Genomic DNA, 25,288 nt, shown 5'->3' with positions numbered 1-25,288 from the left:
ATGCACTAGAAAAATATGCAGAGTCTGCACTACAGAGATGTATTAATTATATATTTAAATTTGATATTTAGTGTAGTGTGTACTACACTAACACTGATTTATTACTACCGCTCAGATGGCAAACCTACCACCTTAATTAACACATTTTCTGCGGGAAACCCTGAACATAGTTCATAATTAGCTTTAACTATGATTTTGTCTTTAAGTTGCAGTGGGACTGTGTGTTTGTTGTGTGTGTGTGTGTGTGTGTGTGTGTGTTTGTGTGCAACCGTGATAGCCTGTTCAAAAACAGAAATTAGTTTTACAGGGTACTAAGCTCTAAATTAGAAGTTGTTCACTTCATTTATTATTCCCATTCAATGTACTCCAGGAACAGGTGCACCCTGTGGAGTTGTGGAGACTGTGTGTGTGTGTGGTGTGTGGTGTGTGGTGTGTGTGTGTGTGTGTGTGTGTGTGTGTGTGTGTGTGTGTGTGTGTGTGTGCGTGCATTATGTTGGTGTCTGTGTGACATTTTGTGTTTGTAAATAATTAATCACACACACACACACACACACACACACACACACACACACACACACACACTGTAATTCAAGGTTACGGTCCAGTTGTCTTTACCTCTGAGTATATCAGAAGGTGACATTGTTTTGGCAGAACAGGGGAGTATTTGCAGCTTGGGATCATTGTGTGAGTTTGAGTGTGTGCGTGTGTGTGTGTGTGTGTGTGTGTGTTTGTGCGTGTGCGTGTGTCATTGAGTGTGTGTGCTTACTGTAGTACTGTGGGCAAAAAATCCTTACCATGTGTTAAAAAAAAATAAAAATAAAGCATAGACAGTAAAAGCTATTCACAAGCATTGTTTTTATTTTTTTTTAGAGCCCTCAACTTTATAGGAAGTAAGTAGGCTTCTGGTTGCATGTTGCTTATGTTGCGTTTGAATGTATAGTATAAAACACTCCTTTCCTGCCAGTGCTAGGGGCGCTAATTTATGAAACACTCCTGTGGGTCGTAGAGGGTAGGAATAAACAACCTATATCGTCGTAAGGTTTGGAGGACTTGTTGCCAGGACTAGATTAAATTTAGCCAGATTCAACCAGATTTTACAATGTGTCTCCAGATTTTACAATGAAAAATGTTTTTGTTTCTCTTTGATCCATCTTCCAGACTGCATACTCCTGCACACATAATACTGACTTAAAACACATCATCCCACTTGTTCTCATCCAAAAATATTTGTTCATCATTCATTCACCTTTCATTGTTTCACCTAGTACAGTGTGTAATGCTTGTTTCCTGTTCTTGTTCTGTTTATGCACTCAACTTTTCTTCGTTTTTAGAAAGCTTTTAAAGCTTTATTTCTGTTTTTGTATGTTTGCTATATGTTAACTGAAGGCACACTGCATTTGCATTATTGCCCCAGTCATGTCTCTAGTCAGCTCTAGAGATTCCTTAGAAGTAGCTTCCATTGCATATTGGCTGCAGTTAGAAATGGAGTTTAATGGAGTTTATTCACTGTTGCATGCTAATGTCAGAAACACATTTGATTTGGTTAGAATAATGAGGTAATTAGATGTAGTGCTAAATGGGCCAGTATCAGCTTGACAGGGAAGGACTTCTATTATCACCCTACAGAAGAAAAATACTAAGACAGGGTAGGGAAGTTTTGTATCACAGAGATGGAAAACAAACTGACACCAGTGACAAAATGTGTAAGCAAATTTAATGTCAGCGAGACAACGAGATACACGGATAGAGAGGACAGTAGATAAAGTTACAAGTCGAATGCCTTTTAAACAGAGGCAAAGTCACTGTCACCCTCGCAAGCCTTCAGTGTCCGCCTGGATGACAGCCCGAGACTGAGAGAGCGAGCGAGAGAGCAAGGTAGAGCAAGTGTAATGTCATCCCAGAAAGTGAGAGAGGTAAAGGCTACGACCTGTGTATAGCTCACAGTGCCTGACACAATGACTGTTAACAATGTAATTACATCACTGTCTGGCAGACAGCCTACCTCTGCCTAACCCAATATAATACAACCAGCTTGGTCAAAGTAAAGTCTTACGAGAGAAAGACAGAAAAGACACAAGCAGAAATCCCCGCACTCCCTGAACTAATGCAGAACAAGATGTCTTGCTCTTCTGTGGGATCCAGAAGTAAAAAAAAAAAAAAAACAGCCTGATTATTTTTTAGTTGAGTTATAATATTTCCAACCCAAAGCTGGGCTCCAGAACTAGAAATTATCTTGGTCTTGATAGTAGATTTAAAAAAAAAAAGTTTCAAATACGAAATTTACATAGTGTGGTCTACACTGGATACAGAGCTACATAATGCATGTTTAGTGTGTGTTGTCTAACGCCACATAGTTGACACAGGAAGTGATCCCAAATTTGCAATACATCATCTCCAGCGCCTCGCTCTCTGCGCAGTGTCCGATGGTCACGGAAATGCACGGCCGCATCAACCGGCGTCCCACCAGTGCACCGTTTTGTTGTTAGTTTTTAATTAAAGCATGGCCGGATTAACTCACTAGGGAGGCCAGGGGCAAAAATGAGCCGTGGGCCCCAGGTGACCCCATGTTTGCAATAATTTGTGAACACACATGTATTCCGTGTCTGTTTTGATAAAGGGCCAACAAGTCAGGTGCACAAGGTAATATCAATTCAGTTCCTGAAGTGAGGCCTTTAGTGTTTGAGTTCATATTGTGCTTTAGTGATACAATTCATATGTGGCCTTCTGGGCCGCTGTGGGTCTGGAGCCCAGTGCTAGTTGCATTTTTTTCCCATTTGGCTATCCAGCCTTGATTATGTCTTGAATGAAAATCAAAAAGTTAGTAATTGTTACAGCGTTCACATTTTCTAACCTTGATCTCAATTGCTGTCGTATCATGTCATAGATCTTTCTCTTTCTCAGGGCTATTTTCTACATTGTCAGATTCAACATCTGCTGTGGTTTTAATTTTTAAAAGAATAACATATTAAACTGTTCAGAAGAAAAAGAGTTCAGAAAAATCAGAAGAAATCATGTATTTTCTTTTACAGTAAGTGCGCATTTCATATGCAATTCAGGCAGTTAGGCAAATTGTGATTATGCAATGTATAACTTTAATGACCCATGCACAGTGCCATGCGTAAGACAGCGTGTGTGTTGTGTTGCGTGCAGTAGCTTGGGTGAAACAAAGGTTGGCTATTATCAATAGAGATGGTTACTAATGTCATGGTAACCAGATGGTGGGTGTTCCTGATCTTATGTAATACACATATAGGTAGTGTGGGCCTGCATTATTATGTAATTTTAGTGGATGGATCAAAGAGTAATCTCTGAGAGAATGTGTCATACTGATGTTTATGAGAGGCATGATGGGCATGAGCTTAAAGGTGGCTCGCACGCAAGATGAACAAATATCGGATCAGGGGAATGCTATTGATGATTATTTATGCACACAATGGGCATTTAAAGCAGTTTAATGCTGGAGTATTATCCAAGACAATATGTAGAAGGCTTCGGAAGCTGGTATCTCACGATTTTCATTCAGCTGAATGAAGAGTGTGAGATGAAGTTGAAAAGTTAAGAAGATAGGAAGAAATCTCTTCACCATATAGTGTATCATGTTCAAAAGAGGCGCATATGTTGCAACAGCAAGCATGTTAGAACATTTATATAATGCAACTGCATCAGCAATTCTGCATTTTTGGCCACACATGAATTATACACATGAATAGAAATTACAAAATGCACATACATAGTCATGTAAGGCAAGGCAGAGCATTACCACTACCAGCTGAGTGGGTCAGATCCACAGGGGCCAGCCACACTGAAAATATGTGCATTACGCATTGAACCTTGAGAGGCTTTGGACAAAAGCCTTCCCTTTACTGCATTGTATAGATTACACTAGCATTATGATGCATGAAAAAAAACATTAATCTGAGTGATCACTTTAGAAATAGGTCAGTTTTATGCATTTGTACGATGACTCATTTAGTTCAAACCCGTTGCAAAAATGCAGTGACTTAGAACTAACTATAGCCATACTGTTTGTTTTTTCCCCCATAGGCTTGCAGTTGATATAGCATAACTAAACATATGAGTTATACATGGATGCTAATTAATTCAGAGGCTACCCACTCAGGCTGAACAGGCCACTGATTTCACACCATATAGGGGTGGAAATAAATTCGACCTTAAAGCCAAACTTCCATAAGCTGTTCCTACCACTTCAGCTCCAGTACGTAAACATAAACAAGTTGATCTCCTCCTTACACAAATGTTCACAAATCTCAATCCAATTTCTTTCCGAGATGATTATGACTAAATGAGCTAATTCTGGGGTGTATTTTTCCCTCTGAGTATTTTAATATGTATCCAGACACTGGCTTAACAGGCGAGATGCAAATGTTTGTGGAAAAGCAGTCAGAAGCACTTTAACTGCTAATGAGACTTGTGAATATTGATACACATCTCAAATTTTTGCAATGGATTTTGGCCGTAATGTTAGGCATTTTCCAATGCTCCGTGTTTAGAAAAACATTTTCTAACTAATGCCCAATAAATCGCAGATCTGGTTTGGCTGCTTATGAATCACAGAATTGTGTTAAGATGGAAGCAATGAGTCAATATGTGAGAAATGTGTGAGTGCTTATTTGTTTCTTGCTAGTTTTTTTGTTGTTTTGTATTATCTTTTGCTTATTGTTATCAGATATAGATTAACCTGGAAGAATATTGCCATGTGAATAAATTATAGGGTTGGGTACTTTTTTAGGTTCCGACCGAATTATGTTAAATCAAACGGTGCCAAATTTCGGTACCCGAGAGCATGTAAGGGCGAGCATATCTGTCCTCTCTGCATGTTGACAAAGAGTGAGGCTCAGCTCCGACACACACACACACACACACACACACACACACACACACACACACACACACACACACACACACACACACACATACACAAAAGGCAGAGCTGTGGTGCGGATAGTTTAATTCACTGCAGATCCCTATTTGAGATGTATGAGATTTTAAGATATATTATAATCAGAATGACAATTTACTGCTTGCTTTACAAAGAAATGGCCTTAAACTGTGCTATCCTTAAAGTTAATATTTGAATAAACTTATGGAAGCAAAAACTGTCTGGTACATTGCGTTATAGCAAAAGGGGAACTATGGGCAATTTGGTATTTCATACATGTGTGTTCAAAATGTTAGTGAACATGAACAACTCTCTCCAAAATCCAAAAACTTAAATTTGTCATCAGATATAATGTCATCAGATATAATGTCTGGAGCTTTTCCAAAATCAATGAATTGAGAAAGATTTTAAAGATGACACTGAGACCACCCAGGGGGATGTTCGGAGGTAACAGGTAGATTTTCTGTTTCAGAAATGAAACGCTAACATAGAATAAACCTCATTTGTTTTTTGTTTTTTTTTATTCTGCAAAATTAGTTTCACATTCATTATCTATGAGGCAGCTTTATACCTGATGACATCATAGTTTGAGTCTTACATCTCTGGTTTGTATCTTTGCGAGAGAGCAGCTCTTACTCATAAATATCAGAGGTGAGAGTAAAGGCCTTTACACACCAGGGACGTTTTTTCCGTGCGCTTATTTCGCACGTCAACATATTTTTCGAACTGTTGTTTTTGTCACGAGTAGTGTTTACTTATGAGAATCATCATACAACAACATGGAGGCTGCTGTCCGAACTACAGATTGTACAGTCGGCAAAACTTTATTACTCCTTTCAACCTTGACAAAGGCAGCGTTTGCCAGAAACATTCTTTCTGTTTTTATCTTTCACAATAAGCCCTAGACATATCCTACACTGTTTTGCAGAGGGAATTAAATTACAGTTTAGATTCTCGGCCCGAGCCCGAGCCCGACCTGAGTCGGGCCGGGCCGGGCAGGGCCGTTATTTTCCCGCCACTATCCTCGGGCCGGGCTGGGCCGGGCCCTTGATCAAGCATTTGTGTTTTTTTTAAATCATTACTTTATTAGCCTAATTGGGTGGGGAGAAAGCTATGCCATAATCAGAAATATTATCTATATAGGCTATATTTAGGCCAAAGTAACAAATGTGTCCAAAAAGTTACACAAGTTGGACTACAGTTACAAAATGCAACACGTGTCATGCGCGGAGTCTTCTCCTCTCGCACACATCACACCGGGGCTGCTGGGCTGTATGGTGTAGCTTAAGTGCAACATGGAGCTTGAGGATGTAAAGAAAAAAAGAAAATCAGGAGAATTACCTTTGAGCAAGTTTGGAGGAAAGTCGGAGGTATGGAACCATTTTAAACAAGTCGTGGGCAGTGACAACATATGTGTCGGCTTTGTCGAGTGCATTAGGCTAAGTGCGGCACGCTGCTCCCCTATGACAGCAAATAAAACGGGGACTTGGATGATGAACGGACACATGAAGCAGGCTCGCCGTGGCAGAAAAGATGATAGTCAGCCTTCAATGTCCTCTTTTGTTACTTCTCCAAGCATGAGGGCGAAGCAAGCCCTCACAGAGAAATGCGTTGAGTTCAAACAACTCTGAATTGTAGTTGAGAACGTCAGTTATAACGGCCCACGTATTAAAAAAGTGTCGGGTTGAAATCGGGCTCGGGCTCATAATTCCGGGCCGGGCCGGTCTCGGACACAACGTGCACGGGCTCGGGTTGGGTCGGGCTTGATTTTTTGGGCCAGATCTAAGCTCTAAATTAAATTCACTGAATATTTTGCTAAAAGGAAACTCAATAAATAGCTTACGTAGTGTTACAGCTTTTCCTGCTTCGGGGAGGCAGGGCTGGAGTATCCGGAGCTAACCCCCATCCCTCCATACATCTTAACAACAAGGCAATTCAAAACGCTTTACATAAAACATTAAAGAGCAGTTTAAAAATGATATAGAAAATAAAAAAGGCTAAAATAGAATCAAATACAAGTACAATAATAAAAGCTACAGTGCAGTGTAAGAAATTAATAAGTATTTGATAGTTTGTATGGACAGGTTTGGGAGGGGAGAGGGAGGTGTTTTATTTTGTGTGGCATGTAAAATGTTCTAAATAAATAACAAAATGTTCTAATTAAGGATATATAGGCTTGGAATTAATTTTACAACTGCAATTCATTTTTTGTCACTACAGAGGGAAAGTACCGAAAAAGGTACCATTGGGTACCGGAACCGAATCTCAGGTACGTACCGGGAAAAAAAGTGAACGGTACCCAATGGTAATTTTGCTAAAATAAAGCAACCCACAAATTAATAGAGATTTTAGTAAAGACTGTGACACATGACTGAGCTGAGTTGGAACATGACAAGGCAAATAGGACAGAGCCTGTTCCAGTATGGGTCAGCTGCTTGGTATTGAAAGATTGTAATAATTTGTCTTCTGATTTAGTCACTGCCCATCCAATACCAGACTGATCTCATGAAGTGGCGTATATATGACACGCCAATTCGTATGCCATTTTTGGCGTGATATCAAGAATCATACTCGCTTTTTAGCACGTTTATCAACGCCGTTTGGCCTCCATTGACTTACATTACCTTGCGATTGCGTGTGAATTTACACCGTAGCGAGTAGAACATTTGCGTAGGGGGGTTGGTTGGGTTGGTGGATGGGTCAAACACAGGACTTTCACCCAGGAGACCGGGGATCGTGTCCTGCGTGTCACGTTTCCTAATCTCAAACGTCACTTTCTTTTTTTCCTAAACCCAACCCCGTTCTTCTTTTCCTAAACCCAACCGGTTCTTCCTTTCCTAAACCCAACCCGCGTGTCACGTTTCCTGAACCCAACCGTAGCTTTCTTCTTTTCCTAAACCCAACTGGTTCTTCTTTTCCTAAACCCAACCCATCCACTGTATACGCCGCTCAAAATGCATACAGATAACACGCCACTTGGCTTAAGAAAGTGGCCGTGTATGTTTACGTGAAGTCATGATGTCATGTTGTCAATACGGTTATTTCAAACATTATTATTTGCAACTGGAATCAGGACATTGGCATTGTGTGTTTGCAGGAGAAATGAAAATACAAATAGAAAATGTTTAGCAAAGGGCAAACTGTTGCTGCTGTGTTGTGAGTGAGTGCCGAGTCAAATGTATTTTTCCCTGGGGGGTGCCCGAAACATATAAACATTTCATGGCCTATAAGAATGGATAACCAAAGTACCACCTCCTCCTATATGTTTCTGTGTACTGGCTGTGAGAACAAATATCCCTCTTGGACAATAAATCTAAATCTAAAATGAGTGCCATAGTAAATAATCAGTGCCAAAAAAACCAACACAAGACTAAGTGGGTTTCATTAAATAAGTAGAGTCAGGCCACACACCCGCCACATACACACACGTTTGGATCAGTACTGTTAAAGCTACACACTAGCGACAAAGTAATGCAATCAACTATTAAATTAAGCTTAGCGTTAGTTCATGCAGGGCACGAAAGTCATACGCCCGCTAATTAAATTATCATTCCTATCAGACACACACCAATAGCAGCCATTCTCACATCAAGACGACTTATCAAGACTTAAAAATGTGACTCCCTTCTCACTGATCCCTGCTGGCAACGTTTTGCCTCCACCACCCCAGCCTCCACCTTCCTAGTACAGAGTCCTAACATGAGTGTGGTGGGGGGGGGTTCTGCATGGTGCTCCCTGTTTCAGCTTAGCATGCTGCTTGGCTGGTCCAGGGAGCATTATCAAGAGCGGAGCCATTAGCGCCAAGCATAACTGTATTTCCATTTGTTGCAATAAATGGTTAAATCTATGATGAGCGTATTCCTGACTGAACTACATTTTATCCCCATTTAAAATTATAGGCGGACTAAAACAAAGGTGTGCAATGTCCCTTTGCTACTACCTGTGTCTTTCTTACGCTGCATTCATTTATACATTTTTCAAACGGTCTATGACAGGATGTGTTTTACGGGTTAGCTCACTTTACCATGGCCTCGCTTATTTATTTATTAATTTATTTGTTTATAGCGTGTTTCCCTTGTGCCAGTTAACCTTGGTGAGACGTGACACAAAATCGATAAAACATGAAGGGAATTGTCAGATGACACCAAGAAAGTTAATATAGACTCAACTTTAATTCACTTTTAAAAGTCACTGCTGTGACACCGTCTCCATCCTCTGTCTATCTTCCATTGACGTTAACGTTACTGTTCTCCCGATATGGTCATCCTTGTGTGATTTCCCTGTAGTTGCTCACAATTTCTTCTGAGTATTTAAGCACGTCACTCTGATGACGTTCTCTCTCCTTCAGTTCTCTTTGTAGAGTTCATAATACTTCATTTCCAATTTCTGTTTTTAGACAGGAACAATTTGCCCGTTCTTGCAGATTGTTCGGTGGTTGCCTAGCGATAGGACTGTTTTCATAGTCCTGCCTATCGCCAAATATGTATTCTAAGTTGTAGAGTATGTGCTTCTTTCTGACTGTTATGCCTGGAGAAAAGTGGTTTGTCCAGTTAAGTCATCAGGCCCATTGCTTGAGATGAGATATTTAGTGTGTTGAGTGGAATTTGTACATTGAAATTAGTATCTTCATCTTGGGACCATGTAGCTGCATTACTGTGTGTGTGTGTGTGTGTGTGTGTGTGTGTGTGTGTGTGTGTGTGTGTGTCTGTGTCTGTGTGTGTGCACGCTAATTTACATGGGAATACATAGACTACCTCTGTCCCAGATACACACACACACACACACAACCACACACACACACACACACACACACACACACACACACACACACACACACACACACACATGCACACACAGCACAGCACAACACACTACTGCAGAATATATTCTGGCCTATTTTTTTCAAAATAATGGGATGTGCAGTGTGTGTGTCTGTGGACCTGTCTGATGTCCTTTGAAGTCCACTGACATTTTGTTGAGAGATACATAATTATACACACACTCATAAAGGCACATGTGCAAACACTGTGCGTGCATGTGTGTGTAGGCTGGCCAGTTTCATGGGGCTGCAGATCAAAGGCATTTGTGTCTCTGTAGTGGACCGTCTTCTCCTTCTTTCTTCTCCAACTATTTGCAGTTTTTTCAAGGTTTGCAGAAATGATTTTGGTTGAGATCCAGTGCTGTCTCAGTAGCTGGGACCAGAGATATCAGATCACACAAAACTGAAAATGAGTCTTTATATTAAGGATGGTTGGACAGATCACGATCAATGTTGTTCTGGACAGAATTAGAGTGTTTTCACATTTGGGTCAACTTGAGAGCTTCATCCAGACCCAAAGTTGTTTGCCCCGAGAGTTTCAAAATTATAAATTGGTGTTAATTCTGAATGTTGTCTTACCATTAGCTCGTAGAAGTATCCCCAAATGCTGTTGGTTCTTTACTTAATTTACATTATCTTTATTTCCTAGTTCCAAGAATCGGTTTTAAAACAGTTCGGCAGTGTTCCGGCATCGGGAAAAAATTCATAAGTCTAATTAGTGTTGACAGAAGGTGACTCTCTGTGAAGTATGGAGCAGTGCAAGTACTATTACAGGTGGAATATTTTCATTATTAAACATCCACAGATGTTATGCAAAGTGACAAAAAAGTATATTTGTGTCCGGTTATTAAAAGTTCATCCACACCTGCCAGCCAATCAACATCAACAGTTTTTAGTGGCCGTGGTATTTAACGGCAGTTAATCCATAGTTCTATTGTGTGGAAGTTGTTTCCTGTAATGATCACATCTCTCAAATGACAGAAGAAACAAACCTGTATCTGGAATCATTTGGGCCAAACTAAATTTCCCTACCTCCCTTCCCTTCCTCTTTTTTTTTCTCAACCATAATATTATGAAACATAAGCTCTTCTTTTCTTTATGCAAACATCTGTAGACTGCCTAAAAAAAAAAGTCTGCTTATGTGCTCCATTATTCAGCTCCTTCTTATTCTTGTCTTTTTTTTGTGTGTGTGTTTTACCATCTGCTTGTCCGGCCGGTGAAAAAGTATTCATCCTCCTGACATATCACCCAAACGCAGCTCAATGGATTTAACAGTCTAGAACAAATAACAGTATTATTCTGAGTGGATTACATTTAGGCATCGCTGGACCACCTGTTTCATGAAATCAAAATGGCATTAATCCCAAATGAATTAAATAATTTAAAATGAAGTAAATAGATACAAATTTCTTTAACAGCAGGAGATTAAGCCTGTGTTGACTTAGCGAGTGAACTGATGCCACATACTGAACAGCTGTCAGGTTGGCTGTCTGGCATTACTGTTTCAAAGAAAGGGGATGTTCCTGTCAGGAGAACCTCTTCAGAGTCTGAATTGCCAGTAAATTCCCAGACTACCTGGTAAAAGGACTGTGCTTGTGACCAGGCTAAAATTACTGGCTGCAACTGCTGCTCTGACTGTAAGTCACTCTTATTTTTTTTAAGATTATTTTTTGGGCATTTTAGGCCTCTATTGACAGGACAGCTGAAGAAATGAAAGGGGAGAGAGACGGGGAATGACATGCAGCAAAGGGCCGCAGGTCGGAGTCGAACCTGGGCCCGCTGCGTCAAGGAGTAAACCTCTATATATGGGCGTCCGCGCTACCAACTGAGCTATCCAGGCACCCAAGTCAGTCACTCTTTGAAGGAGATATAAAACCGGCTGTGTGGCCAAGTTGTAGCTGGCCAACTGTACATGTGCCAGATGAAAGTCTGGGGAAGGTTCTATTAATATAATTAACTAATCCAGATATTTGGGATTTGAAGATGTCACCTTAAGAGCACAAGGTCACTATTTATAATTTAACCAGAAACATAATTGACAGATTCATTGATGATGAAAATCATTGTTAGCAGATACTACACTCTTAGTCTAACTACACCACAGTTACATTCGAGGATAGATATAATAAAAAAAGCTCTGGCTTGTTTGCATTTTTTTATAACCGATCACAATCGTCTTTGGCGGCGCTTAGCTCTGGACACAGCAAGGCTGGCTCTATAAAATGGTCTCGGGAAGGAAGTTGTTTTGGTGAAACACTTGCACCCCGCAAAAGAAAATGCCACATACAATAGTAAATTAAGTTAACTGTTCACACAATACAGTAATGTGAGCTATTTAAATTAGCAGGATACATGGTAAAACATCATTTGCTCTTACCAGTGTATCGCCATGTGCATTTTGTCCACAGCAATCTCCACCAATCGGTCCCAAAACGTCCCAGTTAGATAGTATATGCCGTTAACATATTCGTTGTAAATCTTTACAATCATTCAACGAAAGAACCAAGCAGGCCTGCTTTATTGCACAATCAAAACTTGCCATTTTCAACCTGTAGCTGGCTGGCCCGAAGGCTGATGTTGTTTCCCGAAGCGAAGGGATTTTGAGAACGGAAACACACAGAGAGTGGAAGTGAAGAGGCAAAGCCAATGTCAGGCTTTATCCTGGAAATGTGCTTTGGTTGATCTAGACCAGTGTTTCTCAAATGGGGGTATGGGTACCCCTATGGGTACTTTGGAGTACTGCAGGGGGTATGTGAGATTTTTGTAAAATGTTAATTAAAAATATGTCATGCATAATTCCTGAGATACGTAACACTATAATAATTAATGAATTTAGTGATGGATTCCAAACATTTGAATTGTAGCATATAGATGCTTTTCAGTTACAAGGTTGATGTTTAGTAAATCTATTACTCCCAGCGCTGTATTATACCTCTTTATATAGACTTTTTTTCTACCAAATATTTTTTGCGCTGGTCAGAAGGTAGCCTACTTTGCCTAAAAAAAAACAATTGAAAAGGGGTACATTATTGAAAAAAGTTTGAAAACCACTGATCTAGACTACTACACTCTCAAATTTTTTTGCCGGACCTTTCGCAATTACGCACCATTAATTTGGAATTTAAACAATGCTGTCAGACTAACTGATAATAGTAAGACATTATGAGAGATGAGTATTAGTGTTTTTAATAGGTTCAGTAACAAATCTCACTCGTATGGTGTCAGCACCATACTCTTTCTGAGGTCCTAACTCTGGAGCTGACAGCATCTCTGAGATATTATTTGCTGATTTTGATTTCATGTTTGTCATTGTTTCTGATTCAGATGTGCATCTGAGAGTTTGTATTGGTAAAGCTCTTCTTTATGCACATGGAAATGCACAGCAACTATGAAATCAACATATGTTCAAATTATCCACATTTATGTGCAGTGTGAAAAGGCTCAAAGCGAGGGATCTGATTAAAGCAGAGACCCAGGGATTGTGGGAGGTTATTGTTCCAAAACAGTGAATATGTATTGGAGAATGAGTTTAAACACCAGACATCTCAGCACTTGGCCAAGAAATTGTTGAGTCACTGGTATTGATCAACAATCCGCCACCCTTTCACAGATTACTGTTGTCGCACTGTGCATCTTTGAATGTAATGTGCATCACTGTCTGTCAGCAGATTGTCAGAAAACATGTAACATACCAAAATACTCTCATGGGAGGATTTGAAACATGCAGATTTTGTTGTATTGCATTAGCAATTTAACTTTCTGGCACCAATTAACTAGTAGCTAATAAAAAAAAAGAAGAACAAATAATAATTCCGATCTATAACTTACTTTGAACATGATTGCCATTGGCATTGATATTGGCATTGGCATTGATAACAGTGGTTTACCAGTTTCTTAGCAACAGCTTTGGGTAATGTTAATACTGCCACCAAATTTTAAAGGCTGAACTCTGCTCCAATCCACAGTAATCACAATCTTTAAACCTGTCTGTAAAGGGTCCAACACTTTAATATATCATAAGTCAGTGAGGAAGGTGCTTCATTGTCCAGACAGAGATACAAAAGCAGAGTCATCATACATGTACATGTACATGTATCTGTGTATTTGTATAACTTGTGATCTATAATTTGTGAAGAAGCAAAGCATCTTGTAAATGGGGTAAAGATGAAATAAAAACGAAAAAAGCAAATGTCTTCCTTGTGGGTCAAGAACATTGTCATACTGTATGAGGCATACATCTCTGTCATCTGCTACAAAACTGAATGGAAATGAGAAAAACCAGCTGCATTCTTGACTCTTTATTCACAGGCCCTTTGTGATACAGGCCCATTGTGTTCCAAATCCTCCTCAGTGCGTAGTCAACTCAAGCAAAGCAAAAACATCAACATATGTCAGATGGTTTTCACTTTAAAAGTACTTCAAATCGAATATTCTGGGTTTTCAACCAAAAGGCGTAGCAGCATTTTGTGGTGTTCATCGGTTTTTCAATGGGACACTGTGAAAGGCTCTAAAACCAGCAGGGTGGCCTTTTGCAGTGTATCTTTTTTGCTGCCTCTGTTGGTGTGAAAGGAGCTTAAGTGGGGCTAAGTCGCTAGCAATGGGACTTTAGAGGAAGCCCAGCTTGCACTGAGTGCTTTTTTACTGTGTGTCTGTGCTGAATGTGCATCTGTGTAGGAGTGATGCTAAACTTTTAAATGCTTACTTTTTTGACATTCTTACATGTCGCCTCTGTTACTTTTTGGAGCCATTTGTGGAAGGTGAAATACTAGCTTGGTGACCTAAGTAAGATGCATGGCCCCTTTGTTGTGTAGTTGAAGTGCAGAGCCTGCAAGTCATGCCAATGATGTATGTTTGTATCTAAGAAGGTATGGCCACATGACTTTGAATCTCCAGTTAGCCGATTGCCTTGATTACAATTGTTTCTCATCTGGAATATAATGTAGGATTATGTGCTTAAAGGGGCTCTGAGGGCTCTGGGATTATTTGTCTGCTAGTGGACTGGAGCAATCCTCTGCTTAATACACACTCACCTAGCCTTTAGGCTATACAAAGCCTAAAGGCTAAAGGCAGTTACTGGCCTACATAAGTCATGGAAACGACCTGTCTCGACCTGTCACGACCTGACTCTGCCTTTTGACATCTGTTTTACTGTATAACAACTATTATTCAATGTAAAAAAAATCATAATTTCTGTGTAAACAACATGTATCCATGAAGCAAGTCCAACTGCAGTAGCCTATCTGCACTTAAACTGTGGAGTAATTGAATTGTGGCTTTGTATTGCTGCTCAGGCTGCAGTTACTGCACTTTGGCTTGGTAATGCATAGACTCCAGAGCCCTTACATTTACCACACTCTCTTTCACATGGAGACAAGCTGGCTAGTCTTAAAGCTAAATGTACATGCTTTTTGCTCTAATTTCTAACTTAAAAAATATTAGCTTCAACAAACCTGCATCTTGGCAATTGTACAGTATCAAAAACTAAATAAGGCAGTAGCTAAACTAAGTCATGATAGAAATAACATATATTGCTTTTAAGAAGTAACTAGCTTAGCAGGATGGGTATATTTGTGTAAAACTGTCTGCCTAAAAAGGTACACAAGGTATACAATGAATACATAAACACGTGTCACATAATTTGTCAGCCTGACAACCTGTTTTTCTCCACTTTAGTCTCTGTAGTTACTGTTCGGCCCTTTGCAGTGCAGTACTCTCTGGTATAAATAATCTAACTACACATAATCTTGTTCTTTCACCATGCTTTCCTTAGTGGATCTGTGTGTTATATCTGTCAGATAGTTTGACAGACGGTAGAGATTTTCTTCTCATGCATGAATACATTACCTCCATTAACATCTCTCTCTCCCTTTGTCTTATGCATCACCCTCATTAATGCTTCAATGTTGCTCAAAGTGCAAATGTGATTCACTATTAGGAAACAGTAACATGAAATATAATGATAAGAAATGCTACCTAGTTAGATATTTTGACTGCGGTTTTAAATCTTGACACATTCAATACAAAGAGGGGTTTGATCTTCCTCCGACGTGCTTTGGGTTTTCACCATGACAGCGCAGTTGGATAGAGTCAACCTGCAGTGAGGGATGATGGGAAGTGAGAGGGAGTTGGGTGGGCAGAGATGGATGGAAAGATAGATAGGCGGAGAGAGAGAGAGACAGACAGAGGAGGGGTGGGCAGCAGTAACAGAGATGGAGGGATAAGGTAAGAAAGAATGACAAATGCAGAGATGAAAGATGTGCCAGCTGGAGCCACATCACACACACACACACACACACACACACACACACACACACACACACACACACACACATGGTATGTTGTCATCTGGTGTTTACATTTTTGCACAGAGCCACAACACACACACACACACACACACACACACACACACACACACACACACACACACACACACACACACACACACACGGTATGTTGTCATCTGGTGTTTACATTTTTGCACAGAGCCACAACACACACACACACACACACACACACACGGTATGTTGTCATCTGGTGTTTACATTTTTGCACAAAGCTATGTGATATAAAAAAGCAAGATGTGAGGCTGTGAATAATGGAAAATGACGCTCAGATGTCAATGTCCCTGTTTTTCCCCTTCTTTTTTTCTCACTGGAGATGGGTGTCACTAAAAAGCCAAAACGTTCAAAAGTGTACATACTGTCTTGTATCAGTGCATGTGTATCAGTGCTACAATGATAAGTCAGTTTAGTGGTTACTTGTTTAAGTCATTTATCAATTAAAAATGCTAAATATGGCGTGGTTACAGCTGCACATGTGCTGCTTTTCCTGTTTCAAGTTATTTGTTTTACTTTTTTAGCCAATAGTTTTTACTATTGGATGGATTGCCATGCACGTTTGTACAGACAGTGAATCCTATGACTTTGGTGATTCTGACCACCAGGTTCACCTTTGTAATAGAAGTAAAGTCTCGTCAACGTTTGCATGGATCATCCTGCATTCAGGTGCAGACATAGGTGGTCTTTGTGAACTGTGGTGATTCTGTAACACTTCTGTAAGTGTTAGTCACAGCCCTGGTGAAGTTTGGTTAGACCAATGCACTTAGTTTTGTATTGAAAAATAGATTGATACAATAGTGGTTGCATGGTGACCATCACTGGTGAATATGTTGAAATGCTGCAGTGTGGTGTGGTGTAAAAAGCATTTGAAGGAAAACAATAGCCATGTCATTTCTTGGTTTGCTTTAGCGTAGTCAAATTACAAAATACTGCAAATCCAGAGATGGTATCAGCTGTTGCCAAGTCCAAGTCAATGCATTACTGCTGCTATCTGTTTTCCCACAGTACATACTTCTGTAGTCTGACAATATGTAAATCAGCAATTTGCCAGTTACTGGCTTACTGAGCTGCATTCAAACATAGCCTCAGCTGGTGTTTGTTGTGTTGACTAATACTGATGTCATTGTTCTGATGCGTGTGTGTGTGTGTGTGTGTGTGTGTGTTTGTGTGTGTGTGTGTGTGTGTGTGTGTGTGTGTGTTTGTGTGTGTGTGTGTGTGTGTGTGTGTGTGTGTGTGTGTGTGTGTGTTTGTGCGTGTGCATGTGTGTTTGTTCAAAGAGCATGTCAATGCCATTTTCAATGTCAATTTATTGATATAGCACATTTAAAACAACTGATGTTGACCAAAGTGTGTTACAAGGTAAAATACAACAATAACACAATAATTGAAATACAGAGTATATCACAAAGAAAAATAATAAAAGAATAAATGGTAATGATATATTTCCTCAACTCGAAATAAAAGCTAAAAAAAAAAAAAAAGATGTGTTTTTAACAGTGATTTGAAGTGGGGACGGTTCTAATATGAAAGGGTAAGCTGTTTAGCAAGACAGAGGCGACTACAGCAAAGGCTGTAGCCTTGCATTACAATCAACAGCTGGTTAAAGTTGTAGCTTTCTTGCAAAGTTACATCCACATTTGCTCACTAAAAATCAGTATGCATATTCAGGGCACAGATTCTCTAACACACGCTGAGTTGTGTAGCCTCCACTGATTGACCACACCTCAGTTATGTAAGTGCTCTGTGCTGTGTCAGAGTAACTGGAGGAGTACATGTGTGGGAGCATCCATACTGTGCTCTGTTACTACTGAGAGGGTTTGACTCTAACATACCACTGCACTAATTAAACTTACTCAATCCCTGTATACACTTAGCAACCTGCATCCTTTACCTCTTGGTCTGCAAAGATAACACATTTGTGAGATAAGCTGAGTCAGTGACATCTTTATTGTTGCTAAGGGGACATGGGGGTTTGCATCAGCAAAGAATACAGGTGTAAATATGGAGAATGTTCAAAAATAGTTATGAAGACAATATAATTACCATCTTTATGGTCATTATAAAATGGTGGCTTCCAGGCCAAGAGTAGTAGAACTGCGAAAATGCCTTTAGACAACAAAAACACTTTATCCAGATTTTGTGAATTCTGCCCCATGAGCTTCAAATAATAGATTTATTTTTAGATATTTAGATAAATTAGATGGAAATCTTGTATATCAACGAAAAACATCTTAGGTTTTATCCTAACCATCATGCTATGTGTGTTTGAAACATATTCATAAGCACGAAGGGATGGGGAATCCTCTTTAGAGGAATCATGCAATCATTTATCTAAAGGAAAAAGTGAAAATATTTAGTTTTTTTTACAAAAATAGTTATTATATATGCCAACATTCCTTAACTTTGTGCATGACTGTTGCACTGTGCTGATTGTGTTTGTGTGTGAATAAATAGGACAGATGTATGGAATTGTCAGCACAGATGATAATAATTCTCCAATAACAGATACAAAATGATCAGATGGCATGTGACATTAGTTGACTCAGCCTGGGTCAAAATCCCCTCTCCGCTACTTCTTTGCTACGTTGTAGAGAATGAGTTAAATGCTTTTTCTTTTTATAGTGTCTGTTAATATTTCAGATGCACCACCATATGTCTTAGTTATTGTTTGATTTGTTAGTTTGCAGTGGCGCTTGGTAACTGTTATGAAACTGTACAGTACTTAAAACATTATTTTTAAACGGAAATCAGACATTTTTCCAAAAAACATTGCAGTGCACTGTTGTTTTATCTAATACTAAAGTGTATCCAAACAAAAATAAAAAAGGTCTTGTTTATATATATCAATATCAATATTCTGTGTTTTTTTTTTTTTGTTCAGGCACCAACAAGTAGGCCTTCAACGACTTGTTTGTACATCTGTTCCACTGGTGAATTTGGTAAATATCACAGAAGCACAGATCACAAACTCTGCCTGCCGTCTCTAGGAAAACTGGTTACCTGTGGTATTTACAATGCTGCAATATTTATTCTAGCCCCCTGTTTGGTCGAAAGAAAAGGCAATAGAACAGAATGGAGTGCATCTACTCTGAAGCTTCTGGCAAGCTCAGAGGGGCCTTCGAAGAACTTTTAAATATGACCATTACTAATATTGCCTAATATGAATCAGTTCATTGCAGGTTCCCTTGTAGTTTTCTGATGGATAGTGCAATATTTACAAAAGTCTACTAAACTCTGCTCCTGTTTTCTATTGATAAGCTTTGGAATGAATAGAAGGCACAGTCATGAATTCCCACTTTACAGCACTGGATAGAACAGAAAGCTTAAGCTGTGAATATGCAGTGCAGTGCTGTACACACACAGACAATTGCAAACACACACATACATACAGATGCTGTTCTCCTCCTGCTTACTGACCTGTTTCAATAATTCAGAAGAGTGACTTGCTGGCTGGCTGGCAATGGGCTCTATCCATGGCCTCGGTCAACCGTTACACACAAACACTCCAACACACACCCACTCATATAAGTGTAGTGTTTGTTATGCTTGGTAGTTTTGCATCTATGCAGCTCTGTAAGGTCCACTAGAATAGCTTCCATACACAACTGCATTGTACCCTTCCGCTCTTCAGCCTTTGGGCAGGCAGTTTTCTCTTCAAAGCCATTACCCAATGGAATACTACCCCGGACAATGTAAAAAGCTGTGGTTTGTTTGGTAGCTTTAAAGCTAATCTAAAAAAAATCACTTAAAAATCTCTCAACAATGCATGCACACTGTTAGTTAATCACTCCTAATTACTTTAAGTCTCACTCTTCTCTCCAGTGGGGCTGATGGTGTGTGTGTGTGTGTGTGTGTGTGTGCATGTGTGTGTGTGTGTATCTGTGATATGAAATGTAATATACTGCTATTTGTTGCTTGTTTTTTACTTATTGATCGATGTTTGATTTTTAAAATGTTGTATTTTTATTTGTGCTTCCTGTGGGACTGCAGATGTAAATTAGCCTAAGGCTAACTCTGGTGCAATGCATCAAATGGTTACATTTATGTTTTAATTGCACATTGTCCCTTACAAATAAAATTGATATTGAATTTAATACACACCAAATGAGCTGCAGAGATTTTAGGATATGACTTATTTCGCATCCATATCTATGCACGTTTGTATGTGTGTCTACTGTGTGTTGCATTGATTGGCGTATGCATTTGGAATCCAATGCCCCATATATTGCAATGTTGAATGCTAATGGTGTTAGCTAATGACAGCTAATGGACCGTGTGCATGCTTGAGTGAGAGATCTGTTTTGCATTCCTTACAGTGTGTGTATGTGGTTGAGTGTCTGTGTTCCAGGTGTACAGGCATGACAACTGTTTTATGACTGAAATGAAAAATCTAAGTGCTTTCCACGCAAACAACCCACGCACCTGGGTAAACATAGATATTAAATTATACTATATCCACTTTTTTAAGAATAGAAGATAATGAAATGCTGTTTAGTGACATACTCCGTAACCAGATTTTAAGCTGTAGAAGTTAGTTTCTAGTTTTTGAAATCTAACCTGTGAAAACATTTAGACACTTTAGTTACTTTAGTTAGTTTAGATTTAATATCTTGCGACCTCCAAATTAATTATTTGTCTAAAGCCTGCAACTTAATTTTATATTATTTATTATCAGTGTTGGGCCACAAAAGCATTAGACATTAATAGTGGAAATGCAACAATTACACTGGAGTTACTAATCCCCCTAACGCTTAATTATTTAGGCATTTTAGGAGTCGCTTTGGTTGCTGGGAGTTTAATGTAGGCATGATATCAATCTTTTTCTCATTCAGAGAACAGATTGCTGCCGGATATGTTAGCTTGCCACAGGCAACAGCTAGCTGCTACCAAAGGAGGAGATATGTGCCTCTTGATAACTCAAAAGTTGTCTTAAATGTGTCTTCTTACTTCTTAGCTTGCCACTATTTTTGCCTGCATTTGGTTGGTAAGCCTTCAGTCAGTAATTACCAGGTTTCTACAGAGTTGGAGGGTGTGTGAACCCCACAGCTTCACTATGACGAGCCATGCATGCAGGCACAGGGGCTAAGATCATGTTAGCGGCCTTCTTTTTTTTTTTTTTTAAAGATTATTTTTTGGGCATTTAGGCCTTTATTTTGATAGGACAGCTGAAGACATGAAAGGGGAGAGAGAGGGGGGAATGACATGCAGCAAAGGGCCGCAGGTCGGAGTCGTACCCGGGCCCACTGCGTCGAGGAGTAAACCTCCTCTATATATGGGCGCCGGCTCTACCAGCTGAGCTATCTGGGCGCCCATGTTAGCTGCCTTCTAACCGTAAGTTGGCTGTTTGTTATAAACCACAATGTCTTATTATTATTTCAACATTTGTTAAATAAATAAGATTTTACATGTGGTTGTGAAGTCTTTGGAGGTGTTGGAAGTCACCTTTGATGGTTGTTTCTGTTTGTTTTATTCCGCCCTGCAATATTAATAACCGATCTACTGTATAAGTAGCACAGAATATGTCCATATCTGTTTTATTGAAGAATAGCACTGCTATTGTTGCTCTACGTACTTGGTTACAAACACACTGCATTGCAAGGGTTGGCCGTGTTCCCCCCTGCTACCATCCCAGTAGGACCACAGCGCTCATCATGGCTTGGCCCAGCGCGGCTAATGCTAGCTGACCTGGGCCCATGAGAAAGTCATGTTACTGTCTTGACTTAAAACACTTCAAATGTAATTGCTTAGAATAATAACAAATATGCTCCTTTCCTCACAGATCACTGTAAAAAAGGGATCATATCTTAATACAGTTTAGGCTACTCAAGCTGAGTAAAGTGATATTTAATTTAGCAAACATGGTGCCATTTGGTAAGATATGTGCTACCATGCACCTTGTCTTACACTGTCAAATCGTTAAAACCCTGTCCATGATATCATGCTTCGATAATTGGGTGATACACGTCCTCGATTTTGACAGCATGAAACATAAATGTATGATGCCAGTAGAGTCATACTGTCATAGTAAAGAATAAACAAGCTGTAATTCCTGCGGCTGTGCAGCCTAGTTTTAGCTTTTTTCTAGTTTGGAGTTAGATAAGATATTGAATTATTTAGGAGACATTTGTCTGTAGACAGAATTGTGATTGTTGTTTCATGTGGGGATTCTTTAAAGCTTTCATCATTATCAGGAACCCATGTTGAGTGAAGTTACTGTGGTATGTCACCCCAGGTTCCAGTGCTCATTAAAGGATACATGCACTCTTGTAAAGTCCAGACCAAAACCAAAACAAAGTAAATGTAGTCTCATCTTGGGGATGCATGCTCATTAGACTGCATGAATGTTCTTTAACCATTGGGAATCTACAAGAAACAGAGCATTGACCCACAGTTTATGTAATGAGTATCTGGTGCAGCTTTAATGCTTTGTGCTGTTATGGATTTCATCAAAGTTTAATGCTGTTGCTGCAATTGTCGGATTACTGAAGCACGAGTTTAATGGTGGCTGGCTCAAGACTTCTGTGAATACAAAAGCTTTTTTTTTTTATAAAGGTAGACATACAAATAGTATAGTTCAAGACAGGTGAGATACAGTCGATGCAATTAGGTTTGTCTGTTTGTGTCTGTAAATAGCTGCCGCAACAAAGTATGGTGTGGAGTTACATAATGGCCTTGGACTAGTTTCTGCTGTGCAGGCAAATTTGTTTCCACTTTGTGTTTGTAATCGTGCTTCTTTCAGGGTCATATTGAGGGCGGAACATCCGTTAAAATCTTGAAGTAGTTCATAAATAAACACATTTGGAGAAGGATAATTAATTTATGAAATGAATCAATCATTCAGTAATGTGTGTTATTTGGCTACAAGGCATGTTAACAAAAACAAAACTCAACGAGCAAAGTTAGGTTGCTGAATACACGGTATACAGTAGGTGCCTATCTCTGTTCCCAGTTCCCAGCTGATGTGAAGCTCATGGCCTTGCATGCAGTACAGGGTGTGGTCCTGCATATTAACACCAGTCAATCGCTTTTGCTACTCTTGGCAGATTTGCTGACAAAGAGGCTCTATTTTACCAACGTATGATTTTAGTTATGGCTTTTGCGTTTTGCCAAGGTCATATTCAGAGAAGGGGAATTAATAAATCACAGATCTTATCCATCATTCAGTTCATGCCATCTATCTATCTATCTACTGTGGCCATCTATCCGGTATTTTAAAGTTGTGTTGTCTGATAAGTCCAATAATTCAAAGGTTTTAAAATTCATTAATGATATCACAATGATAAATAATATTTGATAGCAATCCGATGGGCAGATAGAGGAGAGGTACATATTCTGCACGCGATAAAATGGAGTGTATGTGTTTGTGCTGCTCAAGGCAGATTTCATTATTGGCTGACTGTGATAACTCTGTGTGTGTGTGTGTGTGTGTGTGTGTGTGTGTGTGTGTGTGTGTGTGTGTGTGTGATCCTGCTGAAACTAGACACCACCACACTATTGATGTGAGAGCAATCTCTAACTCTCCTCTGCATCTATCTTCATCCTCTTCCGTCTTTCTCTTTTTTACTTTCACATTCATCTCCCTTTTCCTCTTTCTCTACATTTTTTTTGGTAGCATCCCTCCCTGTCTTCAGGTCCCCCCTCCTTCTCTCACCGTTACCATCCCCATGCTTCCTCTCTTCAGTCCTGCTCACCCTCCCTTCCACTTTACTCTTTGCCCTCATTCTTTTCCTCCTTGCCTCATTTTGATCATCCTTCCCTCCTTTCCTCCCTCCCTCCATCCCTCCCTCCATCCTGCTGGCTCAGCTGGTATAGAAGCAGCCTTTGTTTCAGCTGTGTCCTCTATCCTTTGAAGGAGAAAAGCTGAAAAATAAAACATAAGGGAGGGAGGGATATTAGGAAGACATGAAGCATGGACAGGGTAGGAGAGGAGAAACATCTGAATGGGAAAATAGGATAAAAAGAAAAGATGGGTGAGAGGATGAATAGAAACAGGTGGAAGGGAAAAGGGCAGAAGGATGAAGGAAGGAAGAGGGATATCTTTAGATCAATGGCAAGTTTTGTTCAAGGCATTGACATCCAGTAGCAACAGCATGCGAGGTCTATGTGTGTGTGTGTGTGTGTGTGTGTGTGTGTGTGTGTGTGTGTGTGTATATGTAGGGGGGGAGGAGATGGGGGTTGGTCTATAGGACATGTGCTCGCACCTCCACTTGGTTCAATGGTGCACAGTTGCAGCGCTTTTGTTCTCAGTTAAAGGCCAACCAAGCAGTTTATTAATAATTAGCTGCTTTGAACACAGTCAGTGCCAGAGAACCCTGTACAGCTTGTACCCTGCACTGTGCGGTAAGCCAAGTTAAAAAAGAAAAGGATAAGCACTACACATACACTATAAATGTTACAGGTTGTGGTGTGGATACACAGAAAGTGATTCACATCGTCAAAAGGTGGTTTTTATTTTTTTTATTAATTATTTCTTTCTGAATCCAATATTGAATACCTATTTTTTCCTCCGTTTCCTGTTCTATAGTGAGTGAAACGAGAAAGAAGATTTTGGACCTTTACCCTCATCCATGATGTTATAGCCGTGATAACATGTGAATCCTGAAGCAGAGTGTTATCCGCTTTTACATCTCAGAAGGTAAGGTACTTTTTTATGTGTGATTTTTAATGGATTTGCCTGAAGGTGTAGTAGACACTGATTTGCTTTCTCACTAAGAGTTAGATTAGAAGATTGATACCACTGTCTCAAGTCTGTACGCTAATGCTAGCTGCTTCCCCTCTTTTTCCAGTTCTTATGCTACACTTACAGTAATAATTGTGCTGTGGAGGCTTGTAATACAAGTTTGTTCCTCCTGGGACTAAACTCTTCCAAACTGAGATTTATGGTAATGGAGGACAGACTAGCCTCTTTTTCCTGGTAGCAGAACCCAGGCTCTAACACTGTTTAGCAGAGTTTGAGTCACAGTAGTCAAGGAAGACAGGCTACATCTGGGTCAAAGCAGCAGATTTTCGGTTTGTCACCTGGGTGACAGGCTAGCTTAGTTTGGCATGTAGTGTAAATGGAGATCTAGTGGAAACCATATTAGCATTTTGGCTATATCCGACTTTGTTTGCTTATGTAGTGGAAACCTGACTCGTGTTATTTAGTCCTCTGTGAGTTTGACATGGAAATTGGACTAGCCGTGTTTCGCCCTGTAGTGGAAACCAGGCTGGCCGAGTCTGGACGTGTCATTG

At 39.8% G+C, this 25,288-nt stretch overlaps 1 protein-coding gene across 4 annotated transcripts in view; it reads left to right on the top strand.

Annotated features, from left to right (window-relative positions):
* The window catches only part of LOC116042488 (leucine-rich repeat and fibronectin type-III domain-containing protein 5), a 125,497-nt gene that overhangs the window by 32,282 nt on the left and 67,927 nt on the right, over positions 1 to 25,288 (top strand). For all 4 annotated transcript variants that reach the window (XR_004895744.1, XM_031288665.2, XM_031288666.2 and 1 more), the window contains one exon: positions 24,582 to 24,692. The gene's annotated coding sequence lies outside the window, so the exon portion shown is untranslated. The remainder of the gene's footprint in view (positions 1 to 24,581; positions 24,693 to 25,288) is intronic.

The sequence above is a fragment of the Sander lucioperca genome, chromosome 18, assembly GCF_008315115.2.
Source record: "Sander lucioperca isolate FBNREF2018 chromosome 18, SLUC_FBN_1.2, whole genome shotgun sequence".
NCBI classification, from domain to species: domain Eukaryota; kingdom Metazoa; phylum Chordata; class Actinopteri; order Perciformes; family Percidae; genus Sander; species Sander lucioperca.
Note: the sequence above shows the minus strand (reverse complement) of the source record. Positions and strands in the feature narration are given on the sequence as shown.